This window comes from Equus asinus, chromosome 28 (genome assembly GCF_041296235.1).
Source record: "Equus asinus isolate D_3611 breed Donkey chromosome 28, EquAss-T2T_v2, whole genome shotgun sequence".
NCBI lineage: Eukaryota > Metazoa > Chordata > Mammalia > Perissodactyla > Equidae > Equus > Equus asinus.
In genome coordinates, this window is record NC_091817.1 from 15,099,043 (window position 1) to 15,105,042 (window position 6,000).

At 47.3% G+C, this 6,000-nt stretch overlaps 1 protein-coding gene across 3 annotated transcripts in view; it reads right to left on the reverse strand.

Moving 5' to 3' along the window:
* The window catches only part of C28H16orf87 (chromosome 28 C16orf87 homolog), an 85,375-nt gene extending 81,789 nt beyond the window's left edge, over nucleotides 1-3,586 (reverse strand). For 2 of the 3 annotated variants that reach the window (XM_070500631.1, XM_070500632.1), the window contains exon 1: nucleotides 3,277-3,586. The gene's annotated coding sequence lies outside the window, so the exon portion shown is untranslated. Of the gene's footprint in view, nucleotides 1-3,008; nucleotides 3,028-3,276 lie in introns of those variants that run through there. The other variant, XM_070500633.1, reaches the window with a different exon arrangement.
* Nucleotides 3,587-6,000: the final 2,414 nt, after the last annotated feature.

Here is a 6,000-nt window from a genome sequence, read left to right on the forward strand (position 1 = left end):
TAATAATGGGGGAAACTATGCATGTGTAGGGGCAGAGGATATAGGGGAAATCTCTGTACTTTCCTCTCAATTTTGCTGTGAACCTAAAACTGCTGTAAAAAAAATAAAGTCTTACTGTGGTGATCATTATGCAATATACACAAATATCAAATCATTATGTTGTACACTTGAAACTAATACAATGTTATAAGTACACCTCAATTAAAAAAAGTCTTCAAAAAAAAAATACTGTGGATCAGCAAAAAACAAAAAACACTGTAATAAGAACAGACATATCAATGGAACAAAACTGAGAGTCCAGAAATAAGCCCATGTATCTATGGTCGATTGATTTTCAACAGTGACGCCAAGACCATTCAAGGAGAAAAGAAGAGTCTCTTCAACAAATGGAGCTGGAACAACTGGATATCCACATACAACAGGATAAAGTTGAACCCATACCTCATGCCATCTACAAAAATTAACTCAGAATCAATCAAGGGCATAAACATACGAACTAAAACTATAAAACGCTTAGATGGAAAAAGGGGTGAATCTTCACAACCAAGGTTTTGGCAATGGTTTCTTACTTATGACACCAAAAGCACACACAACAAAAGAAAAAATAGACATACTGGACTACACCCAAATAAAAAACTTTTGTGCGGGGCTGGCCCCGTGGCCGAGTGGTTAAGTTCACGCGCTCCGTTGGTTCGAATCCTGGGTGCGGACATGGCACTGCTCATCAAACCAGGCTGAGGCAGCGTCCCACATGACACAACTAGAAGGACCCACAACGAAGAATATACAACTATGTATCGGGGGGCTTTGGGGAGAAAAAGGAAAAAAATAAAATCTTAAAAAAAAAAACTTTTGTGCATCAAAGGACACTATCAAGAGAGTGAAAAAACCCACAGAATGGATCTTTGCAAGTATTTGTAAATCATATATCTGATAAGGGTCTGGTATCCAGAATATACAAAAATTCTTAGAACTGAACAACAAAAGAAAAATCACCCAATCAAAAAACTGATGGGGCTGGCCCAGTGGTGTAGTTGTCAAGTTTGGTGCACACTGTGGTGGAAACACACAAAATAGAGGAAAGATGGACACAGATGTGAGCTCAGGGCCAATCTTCATCAAGCAAAAAAAAAAAAAAAGGACGACTGGCAGCAGATGTCAGCTCAGGACCAATCTTCCTCATCAAAAAAAAAAAAAAAAGAAAGAAAGAAAGAAAAGAAAAACGAACTTGAAGAGACATTTCTCCAAGGAAGATATCTAAAGGACCAAGAAGCACATGAAAAGATGTTCAATGTCCTTAGTTATGAGGGAAATGCAAATCAAAATGACAATGACATCCCACTTCCCACAATACTAGAATGACTACAATGATTTTTTTTTAAACAAAAAATACCAAGTGTTGGTGAGGATGTGGAAAAATTAGAACCTTCATATATTGTTGGTGGGAATGTTAAATGGAGCAACTGCCATGGAAAACAATTTGGCAATTTCTCAATAAGTTAAACACAAAATTACCATACATCCAAGCAATTCCACTCCTGCAAATATAACACACGAAAGTAGATGTTAAAACAAAAATCTGTACATGAACGTTCACAGCAGCACTACTGACATGAGCCAAAAGGCGGAAACAACCAAAACGGCCGTCAGCTGAAGACCGGACAACAAACTGTGGTACGCCCACGCAGCGACGCTATTTGGCCACAGACGGCCCTGAAGTGTGACACGTGCCACAACGTGGACGCGCTGACTGCTACACCAGCGAAGTCAGACGTCACAGGACACGTACTGCGTGACTCCATTTACACGAAACATCCACAACAGGCAGATGCAGAGAGAGCGAGCACAGCAGCGCCGGCTCGGGCGGGGGGGGGGGGGGGGGGGGGGGGGGGAGGCGCAGCAAGGGCGAGCGCTCCAGGCAGCAGGGCCTCGCTCTGCAGCGAGGACGACGTCCTGGAACTGGACGGTGGGGACGGCGGCACCGAAGTACACACTTAACACGCTTTAAGTGGTGAATGTTAGGGTTTTTACTACAACAAAAAAAAAATCGTATTTCTATATACAATTAATGAACACGGATAAAATGAAGTTTTTAGAACAATTCCACTTACAATAGCAACCAAAAAGTTAAATTCGTAGGGCTAACTTTAGCAAAATACACACAAAGCTGCCCACTGAAAACCACCGCTCTCCGCTGAGGAACTAGAGGAGACAGAGACCCTCTCTCACTGAGGGACGGAAAGGAAGGAGAGAGGTACATTCTGGAAAGAAAGACACCTTAAGGGCTGCATTTTGGCAGAAAAGATGTCTTACAGACGGTTTTAATTGAGGCACTTTCAAATAAACTTTTTCTAGTTAAGAATATCAAATTTTATACATAAAGGAAACAGTAAAACAGCGCTCCGTTGGGCGACACACGTCCGCGGGGTTAGGGGCGCTCCCCGCGCAGCGAGGCCCGCGCCCGCCCGAGGGGCCCCGGCTCCGGGGAGGCAGCCGAGCGCCAGCCCCGCCCCTCGCCCGACGGCCCCGCCCCTCCGGCTGCACGGGCCCCGGAGCCCACGGACTCAGCAGAGCGCAGAGGCGCAGCGGCAGGTGCACCCGGAAGAAGCTAGAAGGACGTGCGCCGTCTCGGGAGGGCAGCGCCTAGGACACCGGCCTTTAACGGGACTTAGCAGTCAGCGGTGTAACACTAAAGACCCAGACCAGGCCGATGCCTGGTGCGGTTAGGAGCGCTGTGAGAACAGACTCAGATCACCTCAGGGCCGGCGGGCGCAGCCCACAAATGCGCACGTTCCACTCCGGCGCCCCGGGTTCGCGGTTCGGATCCGGGTGCGGACATTGGCACCGCTCGGCACGCCATGCTGTGGCAGGCGTCCCACATAGAAAGGAGAGGAAGATGGGCACGGATGTTAGCTCAGGACCAGCCTTCCTCAGCAGAAGGAGGAGGATTGGCAGCAGTTAGCTCAGCGGTAATCTTCCTCAAAAAAAAAAAAAAATCACCACCTTACCGAGATCTAAGAGGCCGGCCCCGCCCGCCGCCCGCGGGAACAAAGCGGCCGCACGGCCCGCCGCGCCCGGAGCCGCCCAGGCGGCCCCGCCACGGCCCGCACACCCAGCCCGGCCCGGCCTGCGCGGCGGCCGCACGACAGAGCCCCCGCCCACCCGGCCCGCCCGCGGCCACCGAGCCCCCGCCCGCCCGCCCGGCCCGGCGCCCCGGCGAGGGCTCTCCACGGCCAACGGCCGCCCCCGGCCCGCGCGCCCGGCCCCGACGCCCACCTGTTGGTCGCACTCGGGGCACGATTTGGTGGCCATCTTCACTTTCTTGGCCCGACTTGCAGACATGCTCCTCGGCGCCGGCGGCGGCTCGGGCTCCTCCCCCGCACCTCAGCGGCCCGCTCTCCGCCCGCCAGTCCTCGCGGGCCAGACCGAGGCCCTGGCGGGTGCGCGCGTGCGCGAGCTCGCGCGGGGCCTGCGTGCCGGGGGGGCGGGGCTGCGCGCGACCGCGGGCCGTGCGAGTCTGCGAGCGCGCCCCGATTCTCACGAGAGCAGACGGTCTGGCTCGACCGGCGGGACAATGGCTACGCCTTCTCTCGGCCCGGCGCGCTCCGCGGGGGCGTGGTTTGGGCGGGCCTCGGCAGTAACGGGCGTCGGGCTGGACCAACGAGTGCACAGATAGGGCGGGCCGTGGTGCTGGCCACGCCCCCTCCCCGGGAGGACGGAAAACAGCCGCGCAGGAGGAGGTGGCAGGTGAACCCTGACATTTAATACATCTCAGTAACTGTTTGCAAGTCTAACCACTGAGGAATTGTAATACACGTTTTATTAACACCCTAGACCCAGTGTCGGACATTGACCCTTCATTTCTTTGATAAAGAATTGCCTAAGGCCTGCTGTCAAGTAAATTTGAATAAAATGCATCGTCTGCCCTCAAGGAGCGCAGCCCAGCTATTTAGACGAGTGCGACTTTACTGTCCACGATGAAGGACCGTTTTGCCTTTTTGTCTGTAATCTATCAGTCACTGATAGATAGTTACTAAATTAAGATAAAAATAAATTACTCGTAAAATGAGTTAAAAAATATAGAAAATGCAAGTTCACTTTTTAAATATGAAATTTGACAGATATAAAATTACATTTCAATAAGTAATTGGAGCAAACATAACAGAGAGAAAATAATTTAAGAAACTGTACACTTTGCTCAGAGAAAATTTGCCAGTTTTTAGTGTAGAGAATAGCTATTACACTGGTAACTTTTTGTCCTACAATTGTACCTAAAGCAAAGTTCTGAGTGAAATTTCTGTTCTGCATATTAAATGCCTGTAAGCACACTTCGAATAAATACAATGTGTATACATATTTAAAGCTTTCAGTATGACAAATGAAATTGTTTAATCATCTATGTAAACTAGGTTGGATTGAGAAAAGCACTACTTGGAGTGAAAAATTTATGTCTAAACTATTTCTAAGTTCTCATGGTAGGAAACTATCTCTTGAAGGTATGTAATGGGAATGGAAGAATCGATTTTAAAGCCATTTCAGTAAATTTATGGTTCATTCTCAACCTTCATCCAAAACGAACTGATGATGTATATTCAAAATTCATATCCAATTGTCGTAAGTGGCTAGATACAATAATTTATCCCATAGAGTAGTAGTTAAAAGTTAAGGGGCTGGCCCTGTGGCACAGCGGTTAAGTGCACACATTCTGCTTCGGTGGCCCAGGGTTTGCCAGTTCAGATCCCAGGTGTGGACATGGCACTGCTTGGCAAGCCATGCTGTGGTAGGCGTCCCACATAGAAAGTAGAGGAAGATGGGCACTGATGTGAGCTCAGGGCCAGTCTTCCTCAGCAAAAAGAGGAGGATTGGCAGATGTTAGCTCAGGGCTAATCTTGCTCAAAAAAAAAAAAATTTAAAATATCTTTCAGTGTCATGCCACAACTAGAAGTACCCACAACTAAGAATATACAACTAGGTACTGGGGGGATTTGGGGAGAAAAAAGCAGGGGGAAAAAATACCTGTCAGTGAAACAAATGGATTCCAGATACATTATTTTTCTATGCTTGGATCTTCTTTTGAGGGAAAGTAGAATTCAAACTGTTCTATCACATTTGTAAAATATTTAATTATAATTTTTCACAGGTGTGCAATGTAAAGTTCATTATCTCTTTTATTGATGATTGTTGTTAAAATATGAAACATAAATAACAATATGTAAAATCACTGTTCTTCCAACTTTATAACTTAAATTTTTGTTCTTCACTCTTAACTGCTATATGTTGCATTCCTTCCTTCCATTAAAATATTAAGATCCAGAATACTCCACAAAATATTAGCAAACCAAATTAAGCAACATATTAAAAGGTTATACGTCATGACCAACTGAGATTTATTTCTGGAATCCAGGAATGGTTCAACATACAAAAACCATTCAATGAAATAAACCACAGGAGTGATATCAGCAAGATGGGAGAATACCTGTTTTCTGCCAATAAGCAGAAAGATTTCTTCCTCTCAAAGAACATTGATTTTGACAACACTCACAGGTAAGAGTACCTTTGTGGGAGTCTGGGAGTCCAGTGGAGAAGTTCTAGCTCATCCTTGGAGCAAAAAAACAAAAGCCAAGATTGGATGCATTGAAGAGAGTAAGAGGAACAGTTTCAGTTTATCTGTGTCTCCCTTGCCACAGGGCGGCACAACTCAGTGCCAAGAGAGATCCTCTTGGCCCCCAATTTCTCCAACAGCAGAAAGTGAGAGCATGTGAGAGAGTGCCCAGCTCCCTCAGGTGTGGGGAACACTGCCAAAGAAACCCACTTTTTTCTCATCCCATCCAGAATACTGAGGTAAGCTGCACACCTGAGGTTGGAGAGAGGCTGGGAGCACAGAAGGCAGAGCTTGGAATGCATCAAAGGGACACACTTCCTACTAACTGCTTTACAGACTCCATTCAGAGGACCACCCACAAACTACTGGAGAGGCCTTGCCTGCAGATCCCCACAACT